Here is a 19883-nt window from a genome sequence, read left to right on the forward strand (position 1 = left end):
AAAGCCGCCCTCCCCGCCGCGCCGATACATCGGCGCCGCGGTTCGTCGAGGGGACGCACGGCGATCCTCTCGCTCCGATAGTACGCTCTCGTAGACTGCCGTCCTCTAGCCGCGCCGCCACCTCTGGCTACGTTCTTGTGGAGGCGCACGGCGGTTAGCGCCGCCACCGCTGGCAACGTTCGTGTGGAGACGCACGGTGGTCAGCTTCTCCCACGGTATGCGCATTCTAGATCGAGGCCCCGTTCATGTCGGTGTACCGCTGAATGTTAGCTGATAGACGCTGTTAATCTCACTATTTGCCGAAGTAGTTTACTGTCAGTATGCTTTGCTTAAGAAGCTTCCTTGCCCTGTTCTACACTCAATCTGCTTAGCTGAGATGGCATGCCAAGGCCGATTAGTTGCTAAAATATCCTGCCATATATTTATCGTGACGTAGATTGCCATGGTCTAGTAGCCAATCTGTTAGGTGAAATAGCTCTACACCGTTTTATACTCAATCTTTGTTGCTGCGATGGCCTTAGATAGTTCGATGGCTGTGTGCTCGGCCTCATTGACTGCTGAAACAGCCTGTCATAGTTTAGCACTCAAATCTGTTTGCTGAATTAGCTTTACATATATTTCATTACTTAGATATGCTCGTCCAAATATCTTGCCATAGCTTTAGACATCGACCTAGATTTTTTTTTCTGGACTTCATAAAAAAGCATATATGTTTTTCCTGTAATATCTAGTAGAAGAACTAATTTGTATGTCTAACAGATGGACATGACTTGGATAACTTCTGCTCGAAGATTCTCCGCTACATATGTCAAGGGGGTTGAAAACTTCATGAACTTTATCAGAGCTGAGTAAGGTGGTCCGAAATTAGATGTGCTCTTCCCGTGTAGCAGTTGTATGAATTCAGTTACAAGACCCCAGTCAACTGTGCAAAATCATCTACACTTGTATGGGATGTCGGTCACATATACTAGTTGGGTTCATCATGGTGAAGCTGTGAACGTCAATGTTATTGACTACGTGGAAGCAGCAGATCACCATCTTGATCTGCCTGATGCTCAGGTGGAAGAGGAGGAGGAGGAGGTGGTGGCGGAGCCAGTGAGTTTGACCAACATTGAAACAATGCTACGAAATGCTCGTGCATTCCGTGAACTTTCACCTGCAGAAGAAAAACGGTGGGCCCGCATGTTGGAACAATGCAACGTTGCTGTCACCCTAGGAAATAAGCTGTCAGTATTCTTAGCTATGGTCACCTTTCTTCAGGTGAAGACATCTGAGCGGATGACCAACAAATCATTCGATGCGATGTTGGCTGCTTTCCGCAAATCTTTCCCAGATGCGTCTGAGCTACCACACACCTACAGTAAAATTAAGAATTTCCTTCGTGCAGTTGGAATTGGATATGATATGATCCATGTTTGTAATAATAATTGTGTTCTGTTCCGGAAGGATTATGCCAACTTAAGTGAATGCCCGAAATGCAAATCATCAAGATGGAAAGATGGTGATGATGTGAAGAGGATTCCTCATAATGTTCTGAGACATTTTCCAATTACACCAAGATTGCAGAGGTTGTTTCATGATGCTGAAACAAGAGAGGATGTACTGTGGTATTCCAGGAACCAGGAGTGCAAAGATTAGAATGTAATGAGCCATCCATCTCATGGTAGTGAGTGGAAAAGCTTCAACGATAAACACAAAGAGTTTGTTGTTGACCCAAGAAACATTAGACTTGGCTTAGCTTCAGATGGATTTAACCCATATGACCACCAGAGCGCCACATATAGCATGTGGCCAGTGCTTGTTATCCCTTACAACATGCCTCCAAATGTCTGCATCAAAGAATCAAACTACATGATGGCCTTGCTCATCCCAGGTCCAAAAAGTCTTGGAAAGGATTTTGATTTGTTCATGGAGCCTCTTGTGGAGGAACTTCAACAGCTATGGAAGGGTGTTCTCACTCAAGACCTATATAGCAGCCCACCAGCTGATTTCTTTCTACGTGTTGTTATAATTTGGTGCATCCATGATTATCCGGCTTTGGGCACTATGTCAGGGCGAACGACACATGGTTACAATGCATGTGTTCGCTGTGACAGGAATCCACTGTCATACGCAATACTTAGCAAGATTTGTTACATTGGACACCGTTGTTTCCTTGCCAAGGACAAGCCGCATCCTAGAAAATACCGAAGACATGTGTTCAATGCAAAGCATGAAAACTGTGGTGCACCAAAGAGGCTCACCACCGATGAGTTGCAAGTGGAATTAGAGAAGGTCAGGCATATTACACCAGGAAACCATCCTGGTAATGGTAGCGGGAAAAGTAAGCATGGCAGGGTAGAAGATAGATTATTGTTTACCCGTAGGTCCACTTTGTGGGACTTGGAGTATTGGAAAGATTTGGATGTGCGGCATAATATTGATGTGATGCACATCGAGAAAAATATATGTGACAGCATTATCGGCACACTTCTTAATATTGAAGGCAAGACGAAAGATACCTTAAAATCTAGGACTGATTTGACACACCTGGGTATCAGAAAGGATTTGCAGGTGCAAGATGAAGGTAAACCACGGGATATGGCACCAGCTGTGTACGTCTTGGACAATGTAAAAAGAAAAGAATTCTACGAGGTCTTGTCACGTGTGAGATTCCCACATGGATTTGCTTCCAACCCTAAAAGGAGAGTCAGTGCAGATGGAAACAAGGTACAAGGGTTGAAAACTCATGACTGCCACATCCTACTTCAAAGGGTTTTACCTGTTATCCTTAGAGGATTGGGCTGCCCTGACTTATACAAAGCAGTTGCAGAGTTGGGACAATTCTTTAGGGAACTCTGCAGTAGAAATGTCAAGATAGATGCTTTGGAGCGTCTTAGAGACAAGATACCAACTATCCTATGCGACCTTGAGAAGATATATCCTCCAGCCTTCTTTGATGTGATGGTGCATTTGGCTGTTCATCTACCTGATGAGGCACTACTTAGAGGTCCAGTACAGTATGGCTGGATGTGCCCTATTGAAAGGCGGCTAGGCACTTTCAAGGGCTATGTTAGGAACAGAGCTAGACCCGAGGGTTCCATTGTAGAGGCCTACATTGCTACAGAAGCGTTGACATTCTGCTCAAAATACATTGAAACAGCTGATCAGCTTAGCAAAGAGGTGGGTGAAGACAATCCCGGGCTCAATGTTTTCGATTATTCTGTTCGAGTTATAGGGAAGAGTCGACAAGCGGACAAACGTAAAGATTTGGACAAAATGGTTTGGTATGTGTTGAATAACTGTCCTGAGATACTACCCTATATCAAGTAAGTGCAGTACTTCAACTTATACATCATAATCTACTAAACTTGCAGCACATTATTATATATTTAGATGTTTGACGTGATCACTATGTTGTGTAGCATCTACAAAGAGGAGTTACTGCCACAAAATCCAAGAAACATTGACAAACTGGTTATGGTAGGATTTGCGAAATGGTTCAAGAACCATGTAAGCTTTTGAAGTGCACTGTCAGTTTTTTTAATATATTGAGTACATAAGATGATCAGCTTATCTATTTTCTAACCATAGGTTAAGAAGATGCGGGAGGATGGGCAGGCAGTTGATGATGCCCTTTACTCACTAGCAATGGGTCCTGATACTCGGGTAAGACATTATGAGTCTTGCGTTGTTGGGGATGTGCGCTACAACACCCTTGCACGAGATGAAGGCAGGAAGACACAAAACAGTGCCATCATGAGCACGGATACATGTGACAAAGAGACAATTGAAATGTATGCTAACAAAACAGACATTGTTTAGTTGCAGTACATCTCCAGTTTCGAGGATCATTGGTGTGTGGTTCTGTTGTGCTGTCGTTGGTATAACCTGTTTTCCAGGATCGCAAAACCCAGAGCTGATGATTATTTCAAATCCATCAATGTCAAGGTGGCGTACCAGACCAACGAGCCTTTTATTTTGGCAAATCAAGCAACACAGATATTTTTCTTGGAAGCACATAGCGATGACTGGAGAGTATTTCAAAGGTTTGAGCAGAGGAATTCATTTAATGAAGTTGTACAACAAGATGAGGCTTACACTGCTCCTGATGTACAAGATAACACAAATGTTCCTAATATCTTTGAGAACCATCACGTCAATGACGCCGGTGAAAAGATTGCCTGTTGTGCTGTGGACATACAAGATTTGATCAAGAAGAAGCCAACGTTCGAGGACGTTGAGGACGAAGAAGAAGATGGCATCATGGGGAATTACGATTCAGACTGATACACATGGCGAAGATGTTGACGCTGCTGCTATGGATGCTGATTACATTGCTTTTGTCGTATTTGCCTGTTAGAAGATGTTTTTTTATCTACTATGTGAAATTGTGTTTCCTATGACAACTGAAACCTGATGAACATGTTGTTTAGTATTTTGCTGTGAGAACATCACTTGTTATGTATGCTGATTTGTGTTTGGTGATTGTATGACAACTAAAACATGATGAAATTGTTGTTTAGTTGTACTCATATTTGGTTGTGAAACTTGAATTTGATGACATAGTTTGTTGTTGGACTGCAATTTGCTCGACGTCTTCGAATGAGAACAAAGCTGACCCGACAGGGCCTCTGCTATTTATTTATTTATGAGCAAAAGGGGATACCCCCTGATTTTCCGTTAATAGAAATCATTAGATGTTCACAACACTACACCCAGCCTGCTACACAGGTTTCATTCATTACTAGTTTCAGCAAAGTGCTCATATTGTAGCCACTGAATACATCACGAGTGCTACATACACTGAAAATAAAGAGACAATCATCCTACAGAGCACATCGATTTTGCCCATTATCTTCACAAGCTCTTTCATCTCCTCATTGCTGTCAAGGCCGTTCAGCAGTTGTTGCTTGGCCATGATCAGAGGAACTGCATCTTTAACCTTCTGCTCTGCATCTTCCTCTTCTGCCGTTCCTTCAGTTACTTGTCCAACACCCTAACCTGCTGGTATTGGGATTCCTCGGCTAACCAAATAACCAGCGTAGTTGCATTCCCCCACATTAGCAACTTCCCAGAAATACAAATCACATGAATCTTCCCTTTTCTGCACAAATCAAATTGGAAGATCATCAACCAAACTATTAAAAAAATCAGCAACTGAAAGCAGCAGAACAACACTTAAACATATTATTACCCCATGATTCGGGCATTTGTAGAAGACTCGGCTAGGGTTGAGGATTGTGGTTGAGACGCGACGGATGACTCTGCATGATTTGCAGCAGTGGCACCACACCAACGACGGCGGGTTGCGATGAGCAATCGGCTGCGGTGCATGTGCCGGCGGGGGTGTGATGAGACCCACAGGGGATGGTACGGGTGACGACTTGGCGCATATCTGGTTGTTGCCTGCTGAAGAGCAGGTGGACGAGCAGCCAGCGGACATGGTTGCTGCGGCCAGAGCTTCTGATGCTAGGCAAAGTAAGTAGAGAAGAGGAGAAGCGAACATTGGATATGTCAGTTTCATTACTTGCAGAGTAGCATAGCACCATATATAGTCATAGTCTAGGTTTGGATTTGAACCAGCTATAGGAGCACGTCTCTCTTTTTTCTAAAACTCGGCAACGTCTCTTTACTGGTACACTAGCTTGTTCTGTACGCCTTCCCAAGTCTTTGATTTTATTTCCCTTTTTTTGCGAGGAAGGAAGGAGGACAAAATTGAGAGTTCCTGGGACTTGAACCCAAGACCTCTCGGTTGAAAACCAAGGGTGCTAGTCACTTATGTGGCGACGTTCCATGTGAGGAGGACGGCAGACAAACGCATTTTCCTTGCAGTTTTCTTCCTATATATAAAAAAGTATGCTACTTGGTGTCCGCTTAGTCAACAAACGATTGTGCCAACCTTGACCGTTGGATTGACATTCAACGTCTATCGCATTTCTTCAGTCTCTTCTTCCTCAAGCCGCCAAAGCCAAACCAGCGCCGGCGGGACCGCCTGCTCCCGCCTCCCACAGCTAGCTATGATCTTCCATGGCTCCTGTTCGTTCCCGTTCGGGGCCTCACCATCGTCCTCCGCCTTGGTTCGCTCGCCGCGGCGTCGCCCTCCGGTGTTGTCAACATGGTCAACAACCGAGAGGAATAAGGAGATGACTGTACATGGTGAGGATGACATTAGGGACCCAGCAGCACGCGCAGTAATTTTGTTTTTTCGGGACGGAGAAGGGTATCAACTGGGTTGTGCGGGACCCGTGGCCCGTCTAGCCCAGGCTTTTATTTCATATGTTTAGCACATGACCAGCCCAGTTTGTTTTTTCCTTTCTGAAAAATGGCTAGCTAGCTATTTTTTTTGCAGAATAACCAACATATGCCTACTTGCTTTTCTACGCCCTGCTGGGCCGGAAATCTTTCAAGACGAGGAGGGATGCATTTTGCCCAGAAAATGGGCTATAAGTAATAAGAAATGGGCTATAAGTAATAAGAAATGGGCTATAAGTAATATTAAATGGGCTATAAAATCAAAAAAATACAGCAAACAAGCAATTAGTTCCAAAATACTGTTTTCTTTCGGATTTTGATATTTTAAATTTCATTGTTTTTGTGCGGGTAAAATTTCATTGAATTTAAATTAAGGTATATTTAGATTTAAAATTAATTTGAATCTGGCTAGAAATTTCGGGCTGTATGCTGTTTGGGACAGATTTGGAGGCTGACTTGTGGGTCTACTAGGTTGACGTTTACTTTGGCTTTGTCAACTTAGTCCACAAACGATTCTAGCAGCAGTGACCGTTGGATGTTAATCCAACGGTCGTGCTGCTTCTTCAATATCTGATCTTCTTGCTCCAGCCGCCCAAACCAGCTCTGATGGGACTGCCTGCTCCCGCCTCCCGTGGTCGGCTGTGCTGCCGCACAAGCCGCACTGCCCCTCCCTACTTCATTGCTGGCCAGGCCATTCCTCTACTCACCCACACCTCCTGTTATTTTCCGGCGACGGCAGCTGGACCAGTAAACCCTCGTACTCCCCACCGCATGGGCAACCATTGCCGAGTCTTCCCCGGCTCCGTGTCATTCCCTTCCTAGGCCTCGTTGTCGTCCACCGCCATGGTGCTCTCGGTGCGGCCTGGTCAACATGGTCAACGAATGACATCCATCTACCGTGGACTGTACGTGGAGAGGCTGACAGCTGGGTCCACGGCCGCACACAAGGAAATGTCTCCTTATTATGCACAAAATAATGATTCCTCCACCTGACAACTGGGACCCACCAGAAGGGCCTCTGTATTTCGCGAAAAAAATGTTCCCCCCGCTGACATGTCGGACCCACCAGCTATATCCTCGCACGCAAGGAAGTGCCTCCTTATTACGCACAAAAAAATGAATACCCCTTGCTAGCTGGGACCCACCTTAGTGGGAGGATGACATGTGGGCCAACTAAGTGGACGGGGACGGAGGGCTTTGTCAACTTAGTCAATATGAGCGATTCTAGTTCCAGTGACCGTACGATGTCCATCCAACGGCTGTAGTGCTTCTTCAACCTCTGGTCTTCTTGCTCTAGCCGCCCAAAGCAGCACCGGTCGTGCCGCATGCTCCTGCCTCCCGTGGCCGGCTGTGCTGCCGCGGAGGCCCCACCGCCTCCTACTATTCCCACCGCTGGCCAGGCCCTGCGGCGACGACAGCCTCACACCGCAGCCGAACCAGTGAACCCTCGTACTCCTCTCCGCGCAGGCTTCCACTGCCGCGTCTTCCCCAGCTTCGTGTCGTCCCCTTCCTAAGCCTCACCGTCGTCCACCGTTGTGGTGCTCTCGGCGCAGCCTGGTCAATGTGGTCAACGAACGACTTCCATCGGACATGGACTATACATGGAGAGGCTGACAGCTGGGTCCACGGCTGCTGCAAGGAAGTGCCTCCTTATTAAGCGGAAAATAATTATTCCTCCACCTGTCAGCTGGGACCCACCGGACGGGCCACTGTATTTGTGAAAAAAACGCTTCCCCCTGACTGATGGGACCCACCAGCTACATCTTCGCACGTAAAGAAGTGTGTCCGGGCAAAAAAAAAAGATTCGCCCCTGACTGCTGCGACCCACCAGCTACATCTTCGCACACAAGGAAGTGCGTCCGGGCAAAAAAAAACAATTCGCCCCCTGACTGCTGGGACCCACCAGCTACATCTTCACACGCAAGGAAGTGCGTGACAGTCAGGACCCAAATGGTCAAAGCGTATGTAGTGTTGTCATTCTGGTCGCGAACGTGTACGTACATATATACTGGTCAATGTAGAGGCGCGCACGTGTCGTATTAGAGGCGCGTACATGTTGTAGTAGAGGCGCAGACGTAGCATGTACACGTACGTACAGCGGCCAGGGTGCAAGAAAGAAAATACGGCCACGTACGTACATACAGACAGGGTCTCGAATGCCTACTCGCGCATACATACGGCCAGGGCTCGTGTACATGGCTGGGTCGGAACAGAGAAACAGCGTCATCGTCGTGTTCATGGGGAGCCAACAGAATGCGTTGGAACGAAATGCGTGGTAGTGTTCATCGGGAGGGCTTGGATGGAACAGGCGATGGAAATGAGGCCTGGCGTACCGCACGACGGAGGAAACGGCCTTGTGTTCGACCGGCCACGTTCGGAACGGGGTCCTATTGATCGGGAGGGGTCTTGCGTACCGCAAAACGAAGGAAACGGACCTCCTACGGTCGAAACGGGGGTCCTATTGATCGGGAGGGGTGTGGTGTACCGCAAAATGGACGAAACGGACCTCCTACGGTCGAAACGGGGGTCCTGTTGATTGTGAGGGGTGTGGCGTACCGCAAAACGGACGAAACAGACTTGTGTTGGAGCGCTACAGTCGAAACGGGGGTCCTGTTCATCGGGAGGGGTGTGGCTTACCGCAAAACGGGACTCCACGGGATACTGTTCATCTCCACCGTCAACCTCCTCCAGCCTCCACGGGCTACCGTCGACCTCCTCCAGCCTCCACGGGCTTTTGTTCATCCAGCCTCCACCGCGCGCTACTCCACCGGCTACTGTTCAACCACCCCTCTCCACGGGCTCCTGTTCAACCACCCCTCCACGGGCTACTATTCATCCACCCCTCCACCGTCTACTGTTCATCCAGCCCTCCACGGGGTCGTCCTGTTCATCCAGCCCTCCATGGGGTCCTGTTCATCCAGCCCCAACCGGCTCGATCGATCGGGGTCCTGTTCATCCAGAGGCAACGCCAAGGTTCCTGTTCATCCACTCCCACCGCTCGCTGTTCATCCGAACCCCACCGCAATGCTCACTCTTCATCCAGAGAGGCAGCATCGATCAGCTTCAGTTAGCTGCAGTAGCGAAGGAATCGCTCGATCGGGTTCAGTTAACAGCCATCAATCGATCGCTCGGGTTCAGTAACACGTAGCCTGCAGTGCAATTGCTTGGGTTCAGTTAGAGCCCAACGCCTCGCTCGGGTTCAGTTAGAGCTAACGCCTCACACACACGCGCGTACGCGTATGAGAGAAACGCGCACCGCTCTGCCCCCGACCACCCACCGTAACTTGGAACTCCCTGATATTTTCCTCGCCCTTGCTTCTACCACGGTTATTTCCGTCATGGACGGCCCAAAGAATGTCATGCAGCTGCATCTCCGGCCCGCCCAGGACGAAAAGCCCATTTTCTGTCATGATTTTTTGTCATAGAAGTAGGAGCCCACCACATCTATGATGATACCGGGTTTTGTCACAATTATCGTCATAGAAGTGTCATATGTATGACAGAAATTTTTTTCGTTCGGCCCAAAATGTCACGGATGTGTCTTTTTTGTAGTGGGAGTTGCGCAGCGGCGGCAGCGGCGAAAACTAGGGTTAGAACCCGGAAACTGATACCATGTAGAATATGTGAATTGCACATTGTATTGCTCATGTGCAAAGGCACATATATATGATGTACAAGAGGTGGGCCACGACCTTAACTATACAAGGAACTAGGAGGTGGGCCCAATACACGGATATGCATAACACATATACTCAACAAGCACGATCACCTTGTTGTAGAGGAGCACCCATGTCATGACGCAGATCACCTCGAAGGAGGCCAGCGACGCTGCGGTCATCGGCACCGGCAGGATGGTCATTTCCATGGCGGTGCCCTGCTGCACGAATGTGGTGTTCATATGTGAGAAGGCCGATGACACGATGACACTGGTTATCCACATGGGCAGCAGGCGGAGTAGGTCTTGAGCTCCTCCACCTGAGTAACAATGCAGAGCTTCCACGAGGTCGCTGCCTCCGGCCTCTCCTCCATGTGTGAATCCGTGATGATGGTTGCCTTGTCGAGGAACTTGAAGTCACTGGTGTGCATGATCTTGGGCTGCGGCGAGTCGATCTTGTTGTTGACCTCGTAGAGGTGTCCGCCTTTGGCTGGCACCTTGACGTTGATCTTCTTGCACGCGGCAAGGACGACTTGGCAGAGGCTCTTGAGCGGCATGCCGGCAGGCATGCGATGCTTGTACATGGGCGTGGTTAGCACGAAGGCGAGCGCGATGCAAGCAGTGGTGATGCCGAAGCCGAGGCCCCAGCTGACGTTCTGCTGGATCCAGACAAGGAACACGCCAGAGATGATGGGGCCGAAGCTCACGCAGAGGTAGAACCAGCTGAAGAAGGATGCCTTGCCCTCCCGGTCCGCCGCGCTGTCATCGTCGAACTGCTCTATTCTGAACAGCAGCAACGATGACCGCACCCCGCCGCACCCGATCGCCACGAGGTACAGCCCCACGAAAGGCACTGTCTGCGAGCTCAGCCCCCACGTGCCGGTGGTGCCAGCGCATGACGCGCCCGCCACGCGCAACGCCATCGTGGTCGTGGGCACGAACGCGGAGAAGGTGACGAGCATCATGCCAAGAAGGTAGACGATGAGGGAGACGAGGATGGTGTTGTAGTTTGTAGAGAATGATTGTGTGCATCGATATTTCATTGATCATGCACTAGGCACATATATATAGGTACAAGGGGTGCAATCAGTGTCTTGTCTCCCAAGATACAAGTAAATACAGAGGGAGAGAGACACTACAGGTGCGGCATACAAAACCCGGACCTACATACATGTACACATGTTCAACACCCCCCCCACACACACACAATCAAAGTGTCGCTGGTGATGCAAAGACTGGACCGAAAGCCCTCAAAAGTTGATGTGGGTAGTCCCTTCGTCATAACGCCGACGAACTGCTGATCGGTGGGCACATGCAGAACTCGAACACGACCAAGTGCAACGTGCTCCCGAACAAAGTGAATGTTGAGCTCAATAGGCTTCGTCCGACGGTGATGAACCGGGTTGGCAACGAGGTAAACCGCGGAGACATTGTCATAGTAGATAAGTGTGGCCTTGGGAACCTCACATAGCAACTCCTGAAGAAGTTGTCGTAGTCAGGAGCACTCCGTGACGGCGTTGGCCACAGTACTTTACTCATCCTCGGTGCTCGATCGTGAGACTGTGGGTTGTCGTTTAGACGACCTCGAGATCAGAGAGGGCCCGAGGTAGACGCAGTAGCCGGAAGTAGACCGCATAGTGTCGGGACACCCAGCCCAGTCAGCGTCGGAGTAGGCAACGAGGCTGCTGTCGGGTGATGCCATCAGGGTGAGACCCATAGCCGTGGTGCCACGTATATACCGAAGAATACATTTCACCAAGGCCCAATGAGTGTCACGAGGAGCATGCATGTGGAGGCACACCTACTAGACAACATATTGAATGTCCGGACATGTCAGTGTGAGGTACTGAATAGCACCGATGATGGATAGGTAGAAAGGAGTGTCGGACGCCGGAGAGCCCTCGACGGCGGACACCTTAGCCTTCGTGTCGACACGCGTGGAAGCAGGCTTGCAATAAGCATGCCGGCTCATTCCAGAAGCTCGTAGGCATACTTCTGCTGATGCAAGAAGAAGCCAGTGGCATGGCGGACAACCTTGATGCCGAGGAAGTAGTGGAGAGCCCCCAAGTCCTTGAGGGCGAACTCGATGTCGAGGAGAGTTGTGATGTGCTGAAGGAGCGATGGCGAGGATGCAGTCAGGATGATGTCGTCGATGTACAGGAGAAGGTATGCGGTGGCGGTGCCCTGGTGATAAACAAACATGGAGGCATCGGACCGTGTGGACCGGAACCCCTGCTGCTGAAAGAAGGCCGCGATCCGCTGGTACCAGGCCCGAGGTGCCTGCTTCAACCCGTAAAGAGAACGGGAGAGCAAGCACACGTGGTCTGGATAGTTAGTGTCGACGAAACCAGTAGGCTGCTGACAAAACACTTGATCGTCGAGATGACCATGCAAGAAAGCATTGGACACATCGAGCTGATGAACTGGCCAGGCGCAAGAAACAGCAAGCTAGAGGACAGCGTGAATCGTGCCCGGTTTGACAACCAGGGCGAAGGTGTCGGCGAAGTCTACGCTGGCGCGCTATCGAAAACCATGCACCACCCAATGCGCCTTGTAGCACCCAAGGGAACTATCGGGGTAAGTCTTGTGGCGGAAAACCCACTTGCTAGTGATAACATTGGCATGGGGAGGCCGCGGGACAAGCTGCCACGTATGGTTGTGCTGCAGGGCGTCGAACTCCTCACACATTGCAGCAAGCCAGTTCGGATCCCGAAGGGCTGCGCGTGCGGAGGTGGGTAGGGGAGACGAAGCTGAGGTGGACACAGCGCACGTGTACTCATTGGAGGTGTAGCGCGTGCTAGGACGGAATGTCCCAGTCCAGGCCCGAGTAATCACACCAATGAGAGGTGCGGCTACAGCTGACGGTGCTGAGAGGGGGACCGGCGAGGAGGAGGTCGAGCCGGTCTCCGAGGACTTCGAGGGAGCACCCGCGGCGGTGGGGGCACCCGAGGGGGCCACGGCGGCGGGGACGCCTGAGGGGGCAGCTGATACGTCTCCAACGTATCTATAAGTTTTGATTGTTCCATGCTATTATATTACCCATTTTGGATGTTTATGGGCTTTACTTTACACTTTTATATCATTCTTCGGACTAACCTACTAACCGGAGGCCCAACCCGTATTGTTGTTTTTTTGCCCATGTCAGTGTTTCGAAGAAAAGGAATACCAAACGGAGTCCAAATGGAATGAAACCTTTGAGAGCGTGATTTTTGGAACAGACGTGATCCAGAGGACTTGGAGTGCAAGTCAAGAAGCAATCGAGGAAGCCACGAGGGTGGAGGGAGCCCCCCTACTAGGCTCGCCCCTATCTCGTGGGCCCCTCGGGCGTCCACCGACCTACTTCTTCCTCCTATATATACCCATGTACCCCGAGAACATCAAAGGCGACCACGAAAAACTCTTTCCACCACCGTAACCTTCTGTATCCGCGAGATCCCATCTTGGAGCCTTGGCCGACACTCCACCAGAGCGGGAATCAACCATGGAGGGATTCTACATCAACACCATAGCCTCTCCGATGAGTTGTGAGTAGTTTACCACAGACCTTCGGGTCCATAATTATTAGCTAGATGGCTTCTTCTCTCTCTTTGAATCTCAATACCATGTTCTCCTTGATCTTCTTGGAGATCTATTCGATGTAACTCTTTTTGCGGTGTGTTTGTCGAGATCCAATGAATTGTGGGTTTATGATCAAGTTTATCTATGAGAAATATTTTAATCTCCTCTGAATTCTTTTATGTGTGATTAAGTTATCTTTGCAAGTCTCTTCGAATTATCAGTTTGGTTTGGCCTACTAGATTGATCTTTCTTGCAATGGGAGAAGTGCTTAGCTTTGGGTTCAATCTTGCGGTGTCCTTTCCCAGTGATGGCAGGGGCAGCAAGGCATGTATTGTATTGTTGCCATCGAGGATAAAAAGATGGGGTTTATATCATATTGCATGAGTTTATCCCTCTACATCATGTCATCTTTCTTAATGCGTTACTCTGTTCTTTATGAACTTAATACTCTAGATGCATGCCGGATAGCGGTTGATGTGTGGAGTAATAGTAGTAGATGCAGGCAGGAGTCGGTCTACTTGTCACGGACGTGATGCCTATATACATGATCATGCCTAGATAATCTCATAATTATTCGCTTTTCTATCAATTGCTCGACAGTAATTTGTTAACCCACCGTATTACTTATGCTATCTTGAGAGAAGCCACTAGTGAAACCTATGGCCCCCGGGTCTATCTTTTATCATATAAGCTTTGAATCTACTTTTATTGCATCTTTACTTTTCCAATCTATATTATAAAATACCAAAAATATATTTATCTTATCATATTATCTCTATCAGATCTCACTTTCGCAAGTGGCCGTGAAGGGATTGACAACCCCTTTATTGCGTTGGTTGCGAGTTCTTGTTTGTTTGTGTAGGTGCGTGGGACTTTTGAGGAGCCTCCTACTGGATTGATACCATGGTTCTCAAAAACTGAGGGAAATACTTATGCTACTATTGCTGAATCACCCTTTCCTCTTCAAGGAAAACCAACGCAAGCTCAAGACATAGCAAGAAGGATTTCTGGCGCCGCTGCCGAGGAGGTCTTCGTTCAAGTCACGACATATTAAGTACCCATCACAAACTCATCTCCCTCGCATTTACATTATTTGCTATTTGCCTCTCGTTTTCCTCTCCCCCACTTCACCCTTGTCGTTTTATTCGCCCTCTCTTTCCCAATCCCCTCTCTCTTTCGTTTGCCTTTTTTTGTTTGCTTGTGTGTTGGATTACTTGTCGCGATGGCGTAAGATAATACCAAATTGTGTGATTTCTCCAATACCAATAATAATGATTTCCTTAGTACTCCGATTGCTCCTCTTAATGATGTTAGGTCTTGTCAAATCAATACTGCTTTGCTAAATCTTGTTATGAAAGATCAATTCTCCGGCCTTCCTAGTGAAGATGCCGCTACCCATCTAAATAACTTCTTTGATTTGTGTGGGATGCAAAAGAAGAAAGATATGGATAATGATATTGTTAAATTGATGTTATTTCCATTTTCACTTAGAGATCGTGCTAAAGTTTGGTTTTCGTCTTTGCCTAAGAATAGTATTGATTCATGGAACAAGTGCAAAGATGCTTTTATCTCTAAGTATTTTCCTCCCGCTAAGATCATCACTCTTAGGAATGATATTATGAATTTTAAACAACTTGATCATGAGCATGTTGCCCAATCTTGGGAAAGAATGAAATTGATAATTCACAATTGCCCTACTCATGGTTTGAATTTATGGATGATCATACAAAAAATTTATGCCGGATTGAAATTTGCTTCTAGAAATCTTTTAGATTCGGTCGTGGGAGGCACGTTTATGGAAATCACCTTAGGAGAAGCTACAAAACTCCTTGATAATATTATGGCTAATTATTCTCAATGGCACACCGAAAGATCTACTAGTAAAAAAGTGCATGCTATAGAAGAAATTAATGTTTTGAGTGGAAAGATGGATGAACTTATGAAATTGTTTGCTACTAAGAGTGCTCCTATTGATCCCAATTATATTCCTTTGTCTACTTTGATTGAGAATAATAATGAATCCATGGATGTGAATTTTTTTGGTAGGAATAGTTTTGGAAACAATGCTTATAGAGGAAACTTTAATCCTAGACCGTTCCTTAGTAATTCCTCTAATAATTATGGAAATTCCTACAATAATTCTTATGGTAATTTTAATAAGATGCCCTCTAATTTTGAGAATAGTGTGAAAGAATTTATGATCTCTCAAAAGAATTTTAATGCCATTCTTGAAGAAAAATTGCTTAAAGTTGATGATTTGGCTAGGAATGTTGATAGACTTTCGCTTGATGTTGATTCTTTGAAACTTAGATTTACTCCTCCTAAGCATGATATCAATGAGTTTCTCAAAGCTATGAGAATTTCCATTGATGAGTGCAAAGAAAGAACCGCTAGATTGTGTGCTAAGAAAGATTGCTTTGTAAAGGCGTGTTCTTCTAGTTTCATGAAAACAATGATGAAGATCTTAAATTTATTGATGTATCCCTTATTAGATCTTTGTTTTGCAATATGAATCTTAATAATGATGGGACTGGAGATGAGTCAACTTTAGTTAAAAGGCGTCCCAATGATTCAGAGTTTTTAGATATTGATGCTAAATTTGGTAAAAGTGGGATTGGAGAGGTCAAGACTTTAAATAGCATTGAACCCACTATCTTGGGTTTCAAGGAATTTAATTATGATAATTGTTCTTTAGAAGATTGTGTTTCCTTGTTGCAATCCATTGTGAATTATCCTCATGCTTATAGTGAAAATAAAGCTTTTACCAAACATATTGTTGATGCCTTGATGCAATCTTTTGATGAAAAACTTAATTTGGAAGTTTCTATACCTAGAAACTTTATGATGAGTGGGAACCTACTATAAAGATTAAAATTAAAGATCATGAGTGTTATGCTTTATGTGATTTGGGTGCTAGTGTTTCCACGATTCCGAAAACTTTATGTGATATTCTAGGTTTCCATGATCTTGATGATTGCTCTTTAAATTTGCACCTTGCGGATTCCACCATTAAAAAGCCAATGGGAAGGATCAATGATGTTCTCATTGTTGCAAATAGAAATTTGGTGCCCGTAGATTTTATCGTTCTTGATATCGATTGCAATCTTTCTTGCCATATTAATCTTGGTAGACCTTTCCCTAGAACGATTGGTGTGATTATTGATATGAAGGAAGGCAATATTAGATTCCAATTTCCATTAAGGAAAGGCATGGAGCACTTTCCAAGAAAGAAAGTTAAATTACCTTATGAATCTATCATGCGAGCTACTTATGAATTGAGTGTCAAAGATGGCACCACTTAGATCTATCCTCGCTTTTATGCCTAGCTAGGGGCGTTAAACGATAGCGCTAGTTGGGAGGCAACCCAATTTTATTTGTGTTTTTTGTTTTTGTTTCTGTTTAGTAATAAATTTTGCATCTACCTTCTGTTTATATGTGTTTTTATGTTTTAATTAGTGTTTGTGCCAAGTAGAACCTATAGGATAACCTATGGTGATAGTTAATTTGAATCTGCTGAAAAACAGAAACTTTGCACGCACGAAAATAATTTTAGTAATTCACAAAAACGTGATTTTGCGTTGATTATTTTTGCTGTAGATGAATAGACAAACTTATCAGAACTTCCTATTTTTTTAGGATTTTTAGAGTTTCAGAAGTATTTGAGAGTTACAGATTGCTACAGACTGTTCTTTTTTTGACAGATTCTCTTTTTCGTGTGTTGTTTGCTTATTTTGATGCATCTATGGCTAGTATGTAAGGGTATGAACCATAGAAAAGTTGAAATACAGTAGGTTTAACACCAATGTAAATAAAGAATGAGTTCATTACAGTACCTTATGTGGTGGTTTTTCTTTCTTTCACTAACGGAGCTTATGAGATTTCCTGTTGAGTTTTGTGTTGTGAAGTTTTCAAGTTTTAGGTAAAGATTTGATGGACTATAGAATAAGCAGTGGCAAAAGCCAAAGCTTGGGGATGCCCATGGCACCCCAAGATATTCAAGAATAGCCAAAAGCCTAAGCTTGGGGATGTCCCCCGGAAGGCATCCCCTCTTTCGTCTTCATTCATTGGTAACTTTACTTGGAGCTATATTTTTATTCGCCGCATGATATGTGTTTTGCTTGGAGCGTCTTGTATGATATTAGTCTTTGCTTTTTAGTTTTCCACGATCATCCTTGTTGTACACACCTTTTGGGAGAAGCCACTTGATTGGAATTATTAGAATACTCTAGGTGCTTCACTTATATCTTTTGAGCTAGATAGTTTTTGCTCTAGTGCTTCACTTATATCTTTTAGAGCACGGCGGTGGCTTAATTTTGAAGAAATTGTTAGTCTCTCATGCTTCACTTATATTTTTTTGAGAGTCTCTTAGAACAGCATGGTATTTACTATGGTTATAAAATTGGTCCTAGAATGGTGGGCATCCAAATTGGGTATAATAAAAACTATCATAGGAAGTGAATTGGATGCTATGATCAATTTGATACTTGATAATTGTATTGCGATATGGAGGTAGTGATATTAGAGTCATGCTAGTTGGGTGATTATGAATTTAAAGAATGCTTGTGTTGAAGTTAGCAAGTCCCGTAGCATGCACGTATGGTTAAAGTTGTGTAACAAATTTGAAACATGAGGTGTTCTTAGATTGTGCATCCTTATGAGTGGCGGTCGGGGACGAGCGATGGTCTTTTCCTACCAATCTATCCCCCTAGGAGCATGCGCGTAGTGCTTGGTTTTTGATGACTTGTAGATTTTTGCAATAAGTATATGAGTTCTTTTGACTAATGTTGAGTCCATGGATTATACGCACTCTCACCCTTCCATCATTGCTAGCCTCTTCGGTACCGTGCATTGCCCTTTCTCACCTTGAGAGTTGGTGCAAACTTCGCTGGTGCATCCAAACCCCGTGATACGATACGCTATATCACACATAAACCTCCTTATATCTTCCTCAAAAGCCACCATACCTACCTATTATGGCATTTCCATAGCCATTCCGAGATATATTGCCATGCAAATTTCCACCGTTCCGTTTATCATAATGACACACATTACCATTGTCATATTGCCTTGCATGATCATGTAGTTAACATCGTATTTGTGGCAAAGCCAACATGCATAAATTTTCATACATGTCACTCTTGATTCATTGTCCATCCCGGTACACCGCCGGAGGCATTCATATAGAGTCATATCTTGTTCTAGTTTTGAGTTGTAATTCATGAGTTGTAAATAAATAGAAGTGTGATGATCATCATTACTAGAGCATTGTCCCCAAATAAAAAAAAGAAAGGCCAAATAAAAAAAGAGAAAGGCCAGATAAGAAAAGAGAAAGGCCAAACAAAAAAGGCCCAAAAAAGGAAAAGAAAATAAAAAGGGGGCAATGTTACTATCTTTTTTTCCACACTTGTGCTTCAAAGTAGCACCATGTTCTTCATATAGCGAGTCTCATATGTTGTCACTTTCATATACTAGTGGGAATTTCTCACTATAGAACTTGGCTTGTATATTCTACGATGGGCTTCCTCAAAATGCCCTAGGTCCTCGTGACCAAGCAAGTTGGATGCACACCCACTAGTTTCTTTTGCTGAGCTTTCATACATTTATAGCTCTAGTGCATCTGTTGCATGGCAATCCCGACTCCTCATGTTGACATCAATTGATGGGCATCTCCATATCTAGTTGATTATCCTCGTCAATGTGAGACTTTTTTTTGTCTTCTCCACACAACCTCCATCATCATATTCTATTCCACCCATGGTGCTATATCCATGGCTCATGCTCATGTATTGCGTGAAAGTTGAAAAAGGTTGAGATTATTTAAGTACGAAACAATTGCTTGGCTTGTCATTGGGGGTGTATAAGATGGGAGCATTTTTCTGTGACGAAAATGTAGCATAGCCTAACTATATGATTTTGTAGGGATGAACTTTCTTTATCCATGTTATTTTGAGAAGACGTGATTGCTTTGATTAGTATGCTTGAAGTATTACTATTTCTTATGTCAATATGAACTTTTATTTTGAATCATTTGGATCTGAACATTCATGCCACAATAAAGAAAATTACATTGAGAATTATGCTAGGTAGCATTCCACATCAAAAATTCTGATTTTATCATTTACCTACTTGAGGACGAGCAGGAATTAAGCTTGGGGATGCTTGATACGTCTCCAACGTATCTATAATTTTTGATTGTTCCATGCTATTATATTGCCCGTTTTGGATGTTTATGGGCTTTACTTTACACTTTTATATCATTTTTGGGAATAACCTACTAACCGGACGCCCAGCCTGTATTGCTGTTTTTTTGCCTATGTCAGTGTTTCGAAGAAAAGGAATACCAAACGGAGTCCAAACGGAATGAAACCTTCGGGAGCGTGATTTTTGGAACAAACATGATCCAGATGACTTGGAGTGCAAGTCAAGAAGCAATCGA

The sequence above is a fragment of the Triticum dicoccoides genome, chromosome 6B (assembly GCF_002162155.2).
Source record: "Triticum dicoccoides isolate Atlit2015 ecotype Zavitan chromosome 6B, WEW_v2.0, whole genome shotgun sequence".
NCBI classification, from domain to species: domain Eukaryota; kingdom Viridiplantae; phylum Streptophyta; class Magnoliopsida; order Poales; family Poaceae; genus Triticum; species Triticum dicoccoides.